Here is a 15847-nt window from a genome sequence, read left to right on the forward strand (position 1 = left end):
ATCAAGTGACTGTTTTCAACAATTAAGAGCTACCAGCCTACATGTACATAAAGCAGGATCGACTGTATCTGTGATTGTCTGACTGTAGGTGACAGTCTAGGATTGCCTGTTTTTGTCTGTTGAATGAATTTGACTAGTCAGAGTGCTTGCTTGCAATATGATCTGACTGTTGGTGACTAGCCTGTGTAAATGGCATGGCAGGGAAGAGGATGGCATTTTTGACTGTCTGCGACTGTTTAAACAATAGGAGGGTTGAAATATATGTAACACTAACTTATGTATTGTTTAATGCTTTATACACAGAGTACCTATTTTATTGCATCTTTGTTATCATAATTGATAACCCCACGTCACTTTTTTTTCCAAAATTTAACCAAAGAAGTACATATATACCGGTACATTCATAATTTGAAAATGTGTCTTACAAGATGTCTTTCTGTTATGAATATATAAGATACCTATTCCCTTATACTTTTTGGTAGATCTAATTATTCAGATAAAATTCATAGTCTCGTCTATTGCTTATATGCAATGTTGTTTTAACATTTATACCCTGTTGTTACTTTATCATTGGAGAAAAGCAAAATATATGACTACCTTAGAATATCTTTTTGTTACAACTTAAAAAAACCCAACTAAGTTTAACAAAATGGGTCTGGTACATTAGTTATTAATGATTGTTAAAAGAACAAAGGATCGTTTGCTTTTTATGCAATATTTTTTTGTTTGGCACAACAAATTCGCTAACAATCTTTAAAACCTGTTGAACATTCAGCTCAATGAGCACTAACTGTTTTGAGAAAACAGAATATGCGTGCACAGTACATCATGTATTTTGGTTTTCGTAACTGAATTTTGTTGCTTACACTCATAAAAAAGCGTGCCTATCGGCGCCTTATTTTGAAACCACCTTCAATGTTAGTTTTCTTCCTAATGATACCATTTCAAGTGGAACAATTTCACAGGTGTTTGATACCAATCGTGTCTTCACTTGAGCAAGGTTTTAGTCATGAAATCGTAAGGTCCTTTTCTGGGTACTTGCAATTACAAATGATCCCCCGTAGTTCAAGTTGTGAAACTTGTTAACCACACATTCGAGAGGAACCAAGTTTTGTATCTAACCACACTTTTAACTGTTTACTGTCATGTTAACGGTGCATAGCATTCAGGCATTTCAATTTACAGCAATTTTTGATGCAATATAACACATTTTTGAGCATGTTCAGATGTGCACGAAACTCTGAACTGCAGGAATTCGTAATATTAGAAAGTGAAGTTTAAAAGAGACCGATATATACATATATATATTTCAAACAATCCTTTTGTATGATATTAAAAAAAAAAAAAATTGTATATTAATTGCACAAAAATAATACATTTATTGAACACACTAGCAATTTCTGTGTGCTTTGTAACAAGAAACAATTGTGATTTTTAAAAACAATTAACAAAGACATGTTTTTGTGATTTATATAGCCTCATAAAATCTTCAGTAAGCACAATCTTTGTTGTAGCACTGTTGTGCAGCTATGGCAAAAAAAAGCACATTCAATTATATATTTAATTAACTTTGTCACTAAAATGTAATTACAAAGGGATTCCTTTGAGCTATTTCATAGAGACTTTGGTATATGTAAGGTGTTCTGGCAAAATGAGGCGGAACTTGACACAGCGCGACGCACAGAGCACGGGTACCGTACACACGCACGCAGCCACGGTCAGCCACTGCCGGCCACGCACCCTTGCAAAATGGCGATAGCGCAGCAGCCAAGTACAAAACATGTTGGTTGTCCCGGGACGTCGGACGGCCAATTTTGCAAGCCCTGAGCCACTTCAGGTAAAGCAGCCATGTACATTATTAGGATTTGGCCTTCAGTTTCGGGCAATATTTAAAGTTCTTTATTTGGCAACTGAAAATGAAATTCGGGCAACCAGATTTCAAGCACTTCTGCCCGAAGGGCAACTACATTTTGAAAAATTCTGCGAGGCCTTCCAATAGTAAAATATTTTCCGTTTCCTTAATTACAGCCGCTCCTTTGTGATTGTCCTCTGCCAAGATTACAACCAGGCTTCTGGTCCATGTTTGTCTTTGATAAGCATCACTTTGTCGATCACTTCCCCGTGCTGCATGATAAAAAACAACAACAAATACAGTAAGAAGCAAGTGAAGATGCAGGTTTACATGATGTACAAAGCAGTACTTAAAAATCTGGTGCCCCTGGTTAGAATCCCACCAGGTTTCAACCAGATAGGACAAGTTGCCACCAGACAGCGACAATTGCCACCCAGAACATAGATCTCTGACGCAACCACATTATACGTGTGACCTCCACACCTTTCGGGCGGGAGACATGATAATGATGATGATGATGATAATGATGATGAGTACAATCTTTAATCCAAGTAAGCTTTTTGATAATAATTTGGTGGATTACTTTTAGGATAAATGCAAATGATCCTATAAGCAGGTAAGAGATTATGAATCCATATTTTGCTTCCAAAACATCAAATCCCACAAAACAAAGCCGACGCAAAAACAAGCCAAATATTCGAGTATGTCCATTTAATGTGAACAAGAAGGCTTCCACATTATTCTTGAGCTAAAGAACCAGGGAATTGAAACTGGGTTTTGAAAAACCCCAAGGATTGAAAAGGGAAAAACCTCTGGAATCTACCTTATCATCGGAGATTTGCTGCCAAGCTAGGTGAGTCTTGTTGATCACCTGCATCAATGTGAATCCGTAGTCATTGGAGCGGAAAGCGTCCCACGGCTTGGGCGAAAAAAAGGGACTACGACGCTCTTTGCATCCCTGTTATTTAAACAGAAAAAATACAAGACACTGAAAAATTTATTGTTGCCTGATAAATGCCTAATCTATACTTAAAAAGATTCCTAATAAATGCCAATGCTCAGGCAGGATGTCATCTATTAAATTTTACTTCATATTAAGTAATTATTTTTCTATTTCCTCATTACAATTTTGTAGCATAAACTCTTTTTTGTTGTTTTGAAAATGCAAGAAATTAAATGTCTGGTTTAAAATTTGGTGCACATTTTGAGTGAAGAAATTGGGTAGGTAGAATTATTTGCCAGGAGAGAACGTAAACAAATCTAGCAATTCATCAGCCAAAACAGCCCCCCACCAAACACACCCCCTTCCCCCCCCCCAAAAAAATCACTTACCGCCGAACCAGTGATGATGTGCACAGGTGCCTTTGGATTTGTGTATGGTGCATCTTTACTGCCATTGTAAACCTAACAAAAGAAACAGAAACATTAAATACGTGTGCTTCTCTTGTCATTTCAATTATATACAAAAAGTTGACACAAAAGCTGTTGGCCATGTTGGCCATAAATTGTTCAATTACTCAAACTCCGAAACTGGTATCCTGCACTCCAAAACTGGTATCCCGCAGAATAATATCAGTAGCAAGGTACCCCTTCAAAATTTGTTTGAATAACTCTGAAATTGAAATGCATTTTTGGCAACTCTAAGCTTCCGTACCTTTTCTCGATAGACTGGCCACAGTCTCTCATAGTTGTGCTCGTGGGCCCAGATCTCCATATCAACACCTGTTGAAAATAAACAGGAATACTCATTCAACTAGAAAGCACTCAGAGAATGTGCACACCTCCGCCAAGGCTAAACAATTTCCTGCCATTACACACAGTACCAATGCACAAATGTGGTTTCTAAAACATATCCTTTTGTAGTTTACATGTATATGCCTGTGTTGGTCTACTTTTTCACTCCCCCATTGTATATAATGGTCTAGTCCATTGACCTGTGTGGTAAGATTAGGTGGGTGATAAGGCATACAGGGTCAATGGGTGCCACGCACACGAAACTGGTCACACAGGGTGGAAGTTTCCATATGATGGGTGAAAAATCCTTGAAAAAAATCCTGCACAAAGACACAATCCAGATCACTTCCAAAATATAATCCATTTGTACTTGTACCAAGGACAACCCCAACAAATTTTCATGAAAATCCGTCCATAACTTTTTTGAGTTATCTTGTTAACAGACAAACCAACAAACCAACGCCGATGAAAACATAACCTCTTTGGCAGAGGTAATAACTAACAACACTTTTTCCATTGCAATTAACCACCGCAAGTTTTGCTGGAGTTTAACACAAATTCTGTTCGGCTTATTACTGGCAATAGGGGGTACAATTATCAAAAACTTAGATTAAAAAAAATCAAACTGTGACCGGGATATTCAAATTTTAATTCTATGTGAGCTACTTACCGTACTTATAGAATAAATCCTCCAAAGCTGCTCGCACCTAGTGAAAAGACAAAAAGGATATACCACTCAGTTTAACAGGAGTTTACTGACATACGAGAGCTAGGATATCAGTTCATGGCCAAATTGCATACCTATATTTTAAGAATCCAGACAGTTGAAGGCAAAAGTAAACTCCAATCCGGGCTTACTTGGGTGCGTCTACCACAATATCTGTTCACTGACGACTGGTAGAAAAGATTTAAATTGCGCTCGCAGTACAGATGTGGCGGTGCAGTTTTCATCAAATTTGTTTTAAAATTTTTAAAATCTGATTTTGCAGGGAAAAATCGGAAATTTGGAAGTAAATTTGAAAAAGCTGGATTTCCGATTAAAATCAGAAAAGTTCCATCTCTGTATAGATTCCGAAGTGTACTTACAATGCTACCCTGTTTGGTACAGTCATCGCCATCTGTGTCCGTGCAATACATAGGCCGATGTCCAAGGGTTATGATCCACGGGTGCTCTGCTCTGTTCTTTGGATCATTGGCTTCCTATAAGAAAACATCGCACAGATAATCACTGCACAAACGTACGAATGTCCCAGTCTCAATGATCTAAATTTGAGTAGTATTTACAATGGCTCAGACTGAGACTCACGTACTGAGTTACTCAAATCTCAACTCGCAATTCCATTTTTCAAAAGTAGATTTGCCTAAGCATGTCTGCAGGGGCCTGAACAAGATAAAAATGTATCATCTTTTTAGGATTTTTGAAATGCTCAATAACCCTCCTACTATTTAAACAGTCACGAACAGTCAAAATTTCCATCCACTTCCCCTGCTATGCTTTTAACACAGTTTAGTCACCAGCAGTCAGATCATAATGTCAAGGAAGCACCATGATTAGTCAAACTCAGTCAACAGACCATGAACAGACTAAGCAGGCAAGTTGTGGCACAGCTTGCTCATCAATTACCCACAGCCAAAGCAAAACTGTATCAAGTTACATAAGCAGTCACAGCCAGTCAATCCTGCTTTATGTAGGCTGGGAGCTCTTAACTGTTGAAAACAGTCACTTGATTAATTTTGACTGAAAGGACAACTGTATGTGTGTGTAGCACGGTTAAAATGTATAAATCAATTATAAACTCTTAAAACAACATTTGGAAACCAGTTTTTTGGCCACAAAAAATGACTTCTAAGATTTGTAATAAACCAAGCATGACTCCAGGTAATATCCCGTTTATCTATTGTTATCAGTTTTAAATTTTGCAAGCATTTTTTTTTCACTTATGGCTAACAGTTGCAGTATCATATACCTTGAGATCTTCTTCAAGCCACTTCAACTGGTTGACTTTTGTCTGCATTGAATCCTTTGTGTAGAAATACACCTCCGTTGAAAATATCACAAAATGAACAGGTCCAATATTCCAGCTGGAAGACAGAAGAGGATGTATGCATAAATAATTAGTTAATTATAATCTTAGGGTGTTTTTATTTAAAAGTCGCGCATAGCAATCGGTCTTTCCCATTTAAACCCCCCCCCCCTCCAATTCCATATGCAGGATATAATATATGCCCAATTTGCACATCTAAATCTGATACATTCTATCAGAAAAGCCACCAATTATTGTTGAGTGTTATTTGACCCAAGCACAGTATTCACATTTTTTGTACCCTTTTTACCAGATTATTCTCTAAGTTCTCTAGATCAAACTTTGGTGGTGTTTTAAACTGTCAAAGGATAATTAGGAAGGGGATATTTTGATGCTTCAAAATGTGGAAGTGTACTGCTGGAAATTTTAATTTCAATTCCCACAGAGAAGATGGTACCGGTATTTCCACTGTGGTACCCCCTAAAAAGTGGGACCCTGTTACATCAGTGCTACAAATCTTAGCAACCACTGGTCGTACATATATAAATTATGAACCTTAGTATGCTATCCGGTTCGTTAGTAAAAACGTTAGACATGCGCGCGCACCACTGATTACTAGCGCCAATTGGATAACACTCAAGTTGCGTTAACCTCCGGTTCCAATGGTTCCAATGCTACTTAATGGCCAGTGGGCGTGGTTTAAACTGAACTGACGTCACACTAACAAACCGGGTAAACACAAAACAGACTGAAAACTCACTTATACAGGGTGTATCAAAATAAAGGTCATCCAAAAGTAATGGGTTAATATGTAAAAGTTATGAACTTGAACACTGTTAAAGTGGCTCCATCTTAAAGGGTAGGTCGTTAGCTTTTCACTGATATCTTATTTGCATCTCTTCAGTCACGGATGACGGAGCACCATTGATTTCAAATTAAAGGCCAATAAACACCTGTTTCCAAGTTTGCTGAGTAAGTGGTGAGTTAAGCTGTCAGCTGTGAATTGAGCAGTCCAAAACTGTTTTGCAGCCACAGTGGATTATTTGTTGAATGGGGGAGGGGGGGGGGAGACATCTTGAAAGTGTTCGAGTATAAATGGAACATCATGTTTCATTTGAAAGATGTTATGTTTACTCATTAGAATAATAACTACCTACGGCAAAAATGTACTCAAACATAGCTTGGGCGTTGCCCAACTTGGCATGGCTTTGGCTATGCCCACTGCAAGCTGTTAAAAGATTTTTGAAATTGGATTGCTAGTTTGTGATGAAAAACAAAATCTTTGGCATGATTAATTATTTAAGGACAACATGATGTACCAATAAGCACCAACATCTCTGACATACCCCCTTTTAACGCACTGTTCACAGCGACAGCGCATTCATCCGATAGCTTAACTCACCACTTATTCAGCAAACTTGGAAACAGGGGTTTATTGGCCTTTGTTTTGAAATCAATAGTGCTCTGTCATCCATACTGAAGAGATGCAATTAAGATATCAATAAAAAGCTAATGAACTCCCCTTTAAGATGGAGCCACTTTGACGTGTTCAAGTTTATAACTTTTACATATTAACCCATTACTTTGGATTACCTTTATTTTGACGCACCCTGCAGAGGAAAGGTAGTTAAATATAGCAAGGCTTACCTATACCACAGATTCTGGTTGCTGTCATAGGATGGCATTGTAAACCGATTCTTGTAGTGGGAAAAATTACTGTAAGGACCACAGAAAGCATAAACAAACAAAAGAAACGACACATCAGTGGGTTTCATGATATTTAGCTTTCTAAGACCCGTTCTACACGCCGTGCTACTGCTGTGCCAAACTCAATAAATATGACTTTCTAAAAAAGTTTGGCCCGGCAGTAGCGCGGCGTCCAGAACGGGCCTAACTTTGATAGTAACAATCGATCATACACATTTAAACAATTTAACAGTCACAACTGTAATGTAATTCAAATCATTCCAAATCAGATCAATTACCGTATCTTGCAAGTCTTACATTAAGTGTACTCCAAATAAAATTAAATCTACAGCTTATTGTTGACACTAATTAGGGGTTCCATTTGTGTAAATGGGCCTGAGTGTCAACACTCTTTGTCCAAGCATCCAACGACCAACTTAATTGATTTGTTCTTCCAATAATGTAAACAAATGTTGGATCAAAAGCTTTCTTTAGCAACTCACTGTGGACTCAGTCACAGCGGATGGCTCACCCTCTGACTACAGTCACTTGCTAACGTCAAAGTGCATGTGCACACTAGTACGTGTTCTACATAACCCCCGAGGACCGACACACAAAGGGAGAACAACATATCCTTTCAGTCCTCGGGCGTTGGGTCCTTTGTTCAAAACGGTCCTCTATAACAGGTTCGTGTGCTTAATCTATGGGAGAGTGTTATATTACAGGGACAAAGGGAAACACAAAGCATTGTCCTCGGGAGTATAGTAAAACAAGAGTGTATGTTCAAGTATGTGCCGAGAATACACACAAGTATGTGCCGAGAATACACACAACCATGTTGATATGAATATGCGCAAACCACATGCCTTTTCTTTAAGGAATGCACCCTAATGTGCACACATAGTGTTAATAGAGCTGAGGCGTCCTTCAGTTTCTCCTTCAATTGTCACCATTGAGGGGGTACTTGTGCACAGGGTCTATACAGAAATTAGTTGCACTTACTTTGCATATTCATGGTTTCCAACTACCGTCATGTATGGCACATAGGCTGCAACAGACTCAATTTGGCGCATAAACTCATCCCCAACCATACCGTTGGCGCTGTCAAGGTCATAGGCAAAATCCCCTAAAATTTGACAAGAGGAAATATTGAATTTCAGTACAGCAGATTAGTGATTGTTCAGTTTGACGAGAAAGGCATGAAATTTGGCACAAAGTCAGAGTATGTCATGGGAAAGATATTTGGCTATAGAGCCATCGCAGATTTATCCTTTGAAAAAAAATTCATAGAATAACAAGAAATTTTCAAAAGTTTCAAAATGGCGGCCATTGCATGTTATTCTATTTTTTTTTCAAAGGGCAAATCTGCGATGGCCCTATAGCCAAATATCTTTCCCATGACATATTCTGACTGTGTGCTGAATTTCATGCTTTTATCATCAAATGAACAATTCCATCATATTGTGCACCAATCTGACTATTTGTTGAAGAGCACGAGAAGTACATGTTTAAAGAGGTTGTGGAATGTTCGAAGACATTTCCGTCATTTTTCGGGTATAAGTAACTCACTGCCTAAGGTGTGGTAAAATAAAAACAACTATTGTGTCTGTCTTGAAATGAGTACAAAAGGTACTTTTGAGAGCTGTTTTTCAGGTCCTGTTTCGACCCAAACGTGCAATTTGTGTAAAAGTCGTCGTTGGGGACAGCAAACAAAACACAGTAAATCGTGACGTAATAAACAGGACTCCTGATGCAGCGTAGTATAAACGAGTCCTGTTTATTTCGTCACGATTTACTATGTTTTGTTTGCTGCCCCCAACGACGACTTTTACACAAATTGCATGTTCGGGTCGAAACAGGACCTGAAAAACAGCTCTCAAAAGTACTTTTTGTACTCATTTCATGACAGACACAATAGTCGTTTTTATTTCATCACACCTTAGGCTACATATACCCGAAAAATGACGGAAATGTCTTCGAGCATTCCACAACCTCTTTAAGGTCTAGAATAAATTGAAAAGTGATGAGAGATTACAGCTGGATTCTACAATTTTACATTTCACTTGTCAGCATTTGAATCCTGTTATAACAGGAAGGATCCTATTCGTGGGTGTGTCCATAAAATGAAACTCACCGACGTGTAAGATAGCATCGTATTCTCCTCCCTGCGCGGCTACTTGCAAGCGACCTAATGACTGAGCATTCTCGTTGCCCATGTCACCGTACAGGGCGAGGCGAGGGGTCCAGTCAGTCCCGTCCTGGAGCGCACTGAAGAAAAATAGCGGACTCCAGCCTTCGTCACTCCCACAACGATAGACTTCATGGGGAAACAAAATACAATTAAGTTCCTTTTCAATTTTGTTTTACAGTTGTCAAACTGGGCAAATTTCCGTTCTGATTAATTTTTTTTGGACAGGGGACTATGGAGCATAGGGGCTGTGGCTCAGAACACTGTGACTGAGTCTTGGAAGAAAACGGTGCAGGGGGAACCACTGATGATCGACAATGATTTCCTTTTTTGCTGATGCACCTTTTGCAAAACTTGACCTCGATAGTGCTGGTGGTTTAAGTGATGGGGGGGGGGGGATACAAACACAGCATGCATACCACAAGACCTCAGCTTAAGATCTTAGCTTCTGAATCAATAAGAAAACCACATGCAAATACTTTAAACTTTGGCCTGATATTATAGGACATAATGTTCCTGGGCAGACCATGGAGCCAGAATCCACCAAATTAGGGCCTACAAATCTCCAGTAGCTGATGAAGTTGGAGACAAGACAAGGTTTTGATGAGATTTTGTTATTCTTACCATACTTTGTACCCGGTGTCAGGCCCGTCAGTTTGACTCGATGGATGAGCTCCACACGTTAAAAAACCCGCCGTCCACAAACTTAGTGCTGGATCCTGTGGCGTTCTGATCAGGTTTTGTCGTCCCAAACTGGACCATTGATGGAGCATCTTCAAAAGTACTCCAGGTGACAATCATTTCCGTCACATGGCCTGCAGGGAATATAACAGAGGTTTTTTTTTTTTATAGTCTGTCGTGAATTATACTCTCCAAAATGACACACACACTCTAGGCATGTGATACTAAATTATTCAGGCCCTTTTTTGACCCACCCATGAGCATTGACACCAACAGGTTCAGTATGATAGGGCTGTCCTGAATATGCTGAATATTCGATCACCAACTGAATATTCGAATTGCTTTTTGCCGGTTCGATTATTGGAGAAAAAAAGTACACAAGTAAGTTCAGACTTTTATTAAACAGTGGTATAAAAAGAAATATTAAAATCTTTCCGCACCTTTCCGCAAAGCATTTTTAAAGGTCGGGGTACAGAGGCGAAACGAGAAAATTTTGTACAACTGCGAGACTTATTGTGTAACACTGCAACCAGACTAGTCTACTAGTGTCAAGTCAACTCGACCGTTTGCCAACTTGACCATTTGCCAACTCGACCGTTTGCCAACTCGTCCATTGTTATTTTATGTAACTCTAACTTTGGGTTGTGTGATTTTCAGTGTGCATACTACTATTGGAAAAAATGTTGCAAACTGACACCACTTTTTTCTTCATACATGTATATCATCTCAATGAAGGCCGTTCATTGCAAAATTGATGATAAGACATGAATCTGGAACTGAGAAACATTTCAAATTTTGTTAGGAAATACTGAGAAAATTTTCTTGACTCTCCATAGACTTTGTACACAATCGCAGAAGTGGCGCCAGGTTGCAACATTTTCTCCCTACTCTTTCATATAGCACGCATTTGTCGCAGCTATTCGGGACAATTTTTGTTCCGCTCAATAAATCAGCACAGCCAGCTCCGTGTTCTGATTGTACGTTGACTTGTCATGGCCTAGTGGAGTGTCATGGCCTTGCGGTTAAGAGCACCGGAGTGACCGGACTCATGTTCTGGTGTTTCAGAGGCAACAGTGACATGGGTTTGTGCCTGTCGGTGGACACTTGTGCAGTTAAGCTAGGCACTTAACCAATCTTGCTTCGTCCTTCGGATGGGACGTAAATCCGTAGGTCCTGTGTGTTGTGTAATGCACGTTAAAGAACCCAGTAACACTTGTCGCTAAGAGAAGGGGTTTGCCCCGGTGTCCTGGCCGTGGCCGCAGCACCTTGTAAACCCTTATAATAAGGTGCTACATAACTAGGACGGTGCTACATAATGGGTCTCATATTATTTTCTCATGTACTTCATTCATCTAATAAAAATAATAGACATACTCCCAGTGCGTTGAGTACCTATACTCCGTTGCGATAATGCCTGAATAGGTTTCTGCAACGTAACCATACAGATACAGATACAGATGCCGGCGGCCGGCCGGCGAAGCCTGCGTGTGATGATTCAGCACCGCCATATTGTTTTCACTCATGCTCGTGCGTACTTGCCTACTTCTACTTATCTAGGTGGACACAACGGACGAGTTGACTTTTCCAGTTGAACGCACAACGGTCGAGTTGGATATCGGACGAGTTTGACAATGGACCAGTTGACTTTTCCAGATGAACCCGTATGGTTGAACGCACAATGGTCAATTTGGTTCAACGGTCGAGTTGGCAAACGGTCGAGTTGACCTGACACTAGTTCTACATGTTCTAGAATCCTAGAAGTTAGAACTTAGAAGTATTAAACCTGATCCTACCTTAGCCCGACTGCGTCTGGCCGTACAGTACTATCGCAAGCTCCGTACTACAGAGCTTGCGATAGTACTGTAAGGCCAGACGCAGTCGGGCTAATCCTACCTGTGGCAGAAAGATGAACTTGTTCCGGTTGTGGCTTCACCTGACCATTAATCCTCGCAACAAGACAAACACAAACAACTAAAACCTGAAACCCGGAGATTTCCATCATTGCTGACTCTGTTTTGAATTCAAATAAAGACACTTATCGAAAACAACTAGCCTCCTCAAAACGTCACCGTATTGGCGCGGCGCGCGTCAATTTAATGTTTTCTCATGTTTGTTTCCGTGTCATCATTCAATCATGTGACCACACACAGGCAAGTCACGTGCCTGATTTTGCGCTCACGTGGTGCATTTGCTTTCTGTTTACTTCAGCTTGGCGATGGCGCAGCGTAGCCTTTCGCCAAGACCATCGTGTCATTATTCCATTTTTCCACATCCAATGCAATTTGGGGAAAACTCATTTGGGGAAATCTGATTTTCACTGAGCGACATGACCGTCGCGACGGTCATGACGGTCCGGTCGGATTACAGTCAACTCGACTCGAACCAACTTGACCGTTTACCAACTTGACCATTGTACCAACTCGTCTGTTGACCAACTCGACTTCACTGTTAAGTCAACTCAACCGTTTGCCAACTCGTCCATTGTAATTTTATGTAACTCTAACCTTGGGTTGTGTGATTTTCAGTGTGCATACTACTCTTGGAAAAAATGTTGCAACCTGACGCCACTTTTTTCTTCATACATGTATAGTCGTGTTCCCTAACGTGGCGCACTTTGAGGCTTACCCAACTTTCCTCGTGTAGTGTTGCCAAACCTCTTTGTTGATAAACCTCAAATTCATGCAGTGAAATGCTGGTACTTTTACCTTTTTAATGCTTGCGTTTTAACCTCTGTGAACAATTTCGGTTTCATAAAATTTAATCCGAAATGCAAAAACGGTCGCGTCCGGAAATTGGGCACAAATTGGCGGAGTGTTCCCTAACGTGGCGCACTTGAATAAATCTCAGAAAATTCCAAATTAACATTTAAGAATTTCTGTAAACTTGATAAATTCTGATAAATCATTATTATCTTTACTTACAAACCCAGCCAGATGTTTGTCAGAAAATTATTTTCTTATTTTTCGGGGCATTTTCAAAGGGTTCACTTTGCACTTGAAAATAAAATCGGAAAATCACGCCAAAATGATTTTTTCTTTTAACTTTGTAACGGGTAAATAAACTCACGATTTATGAACGGGAGTGTTTAGAACTTGATGAAATTTCACTTTCTGTGAAATTTCAGTTAAAACTTTTGCTCTAGCTAGGCGCTACAGGCGAAAAATAAAAGTGCACCACGTTAGGGGCCGCGCCACGTTAGGGTACATCAACAATATATCATCTCAATGAAGGCCATTCATTGCAAAATGGATGATAAGACATGAATCTGGGACTGAGAAACATTTCAAATTTTGTTAGGAAATACTTCGAAAATTTTCTTGACTCTCCATAGACTTTGTACACAATCGCAGAAGTGGCGCCAGGTTGCAACATTTTTTCCCTACTCTTTCATATAGCACGTGTTCGTCGCAAGGGCGGATCCGGGGGTGGGCCAAAGGGGGCCATGGCCCCCCCCCCCCAAAAAAAACGAAACCAATTTTTTTATTTTTTTATGTGACATCGCAATAAAGGCAGGCAATGAGTACACCACCATCTTTTCCTCAAAAAACATTGGTTAAAGTGGTCAGAAATTGCCTCAGATCGCACCACAGAGCATCTAGAATCCAAAAATTTTTTTTGGCCCCCCCAAAAAATTGTGTTCTGGATCCGCCCTTGGTTCCTCGCAGCTATTCGGGACGATTTTTGTTACGCTCAATAAATCAGCACAGCCAGCTCCGTGTTCTGATTGTACGTTGATGTGTCATGGCCTAGTGGAGTGTCATGGCCTAGCGGTTAAGAGCACCGGACTCATGTTCTGGTGTTTCAGAGGCAACAGTGGCGTGGGTTTGAGCCTGTCGGTGGACACTTGTGCCCTTAAGCTAGGCACTTAACCATTCTTGCTTCGGAGAGCGGCGGAGCTCCATCCAGCACTGCCGACGTGCTTCGCAAGTTTGCACGTCCGGCCGGGAAACAAGTCTTGAGAATGAACCACTGATGCCAGAGTATCGCGCAAGGCATCTTCAGAAGCAGATAACTTCTGGATACCGTCGGCATTGGCCTTTAACCGAGCATCGATGTCCCGGCGAGAACTAGGCTGACCTTGGCCTGGTTGGAGCGATTTAGTGTCGTTAGGACGATTCAGTCTTCCTTACATTATTTTCCATATTCAAATTTTTGTTATTAATCTGGGACAGACCAAATAATTTGCACAATTGCTCGTGATTTGTCAAAATGTATAAACATAGTTATTGTTATTAGAAATAGATGACTTTTACATGTGCATATAAATATGGGTAACTTTAAATCGATCCAGTCATGTTTCTTAAACTATGCATGAAATACATTATCTTTATCAGCCTCAATTGTGTAAAGCATAGTACTTTAATGAACAGAATATTTTACTGTGTCTGTAATATGCTAACCCCTCCTACGCTAACATACATTCTGTGCCAAGTTGTCATTTCAGTCAAAATCAATCAAGTGACGGTTTTCAGCAGTTAAGAGCTCCCAGCCATACATAAAGCAGGATTGACTGCAAAGGTGATTGTCTGACTAAAGGTGATTGTCTAGGATCGCCTGTTTTTGTCTGGTGACTGAATTTGACAAGTCAGAGTTCTTGCTTGAAATATGATCTGACTGTTGGTGACTAGCCTGTGTAACAGGCATGGCAGGGGAAGTGGATGGAAATTTTAACTGTCTGTGACTGTTCAAACAGTAGTAGGGTTGAAGTATATGCAACATTAACTTATGTAATGTTTCAATGTTTTATACACAGAGTATTTTATTGCATCTTTGTAATCATAAAACCCCACCTCACCTTTTTTTCAAAATATAACCAAATAACTGAAGTACCATGTACTTCACACATTCATAATTTGAAAATGTGTCTAACAAATATTTATGACTTTAATTTATGAAATATGTATAATACTCATACACGTTTTTGGTAGTTCTAGTTGTTCAGATAGTTGTTCAGATAAAATTCATAGTCTCGTCTATTTGTTATATGCCATTACTTTATTTTTGGGGAAAAAGCAAAATATCTGACTACCTGAATATAGCTTTTTGTTAATAACAACTTTAAAACTAACAAACTTTAACAAAATGATTCTGGTACATTTTATTAATAATTGTTTAAAGAACAAAGAATCATTTGCTTTTTCTGTGCAAATGTTTTGTTTGAAACAAAAAAATTGCTAAAAATATTTAAAACCTGTTGAAGTTTCAGCTCATTGAGCACTAACCGTTTTGAGAAAACGGAATATGCGTGCACAGTATTTTGGTTCTCGTATAACTGCATTCCGTTGCTAACTCTCGTAAAAAAAAGTGTGCCTGCTGGCACCCTATTTTGAAACCACTCTCAATGTTAGTTTTCTTCCCAATGATACCATTTCAGGTGGAACAATTTCACAGGTGTTTGACACCAGTCCTATCTTCAATTGAGCAAGGTTTCTGTCATTAAATTGTAAGGTACTTTTCCGGGTACATGTACTTGCAATTAAAAATGATCCTACGTGGCTTTAAATTATAGTTCAAGTTGTGAAACTTGTTAACCACACAGTCGAGAGGAACCGAGTTTCATATCTAACCACACTTTTAAATGGTTAGTTTCACTTTAATGTCTATGGTGCATAGAATTCTGGCATTTAAATTTAAAACAATTTTTGATGCAATGTAAATTAATAATATTTGAGCATATTCAGA

General features: G+C 39.4%; 1 pseudogene; it reads right to left on the reverse strand.

The window, feature by feature from the left end:
• Positions 1-260: 260 nt before the first annotated feature.
• LOC119744890 lies at positions 261-12322 on the reverse strand (annotated as a pseudogene).
• Positions 12323-15847: the final 3525 nt, after the last annotated feature.

Source organism: Patiria miniata, unplaced genomic scaffold (genome assembly GCF_015706575.1).
Source record: "Patiria miniata isolate m_02_andy unplaced genomic scaffold, ASM1570657v1 HiC_scaffold_7, whole genome shotgun sequence".
Lineage (NCBI taxonomy): Eukaryota > Metazoa > Echinodermata > Asteroidea > Valvatida > Asterinidae > Patiria > Patiria miniata.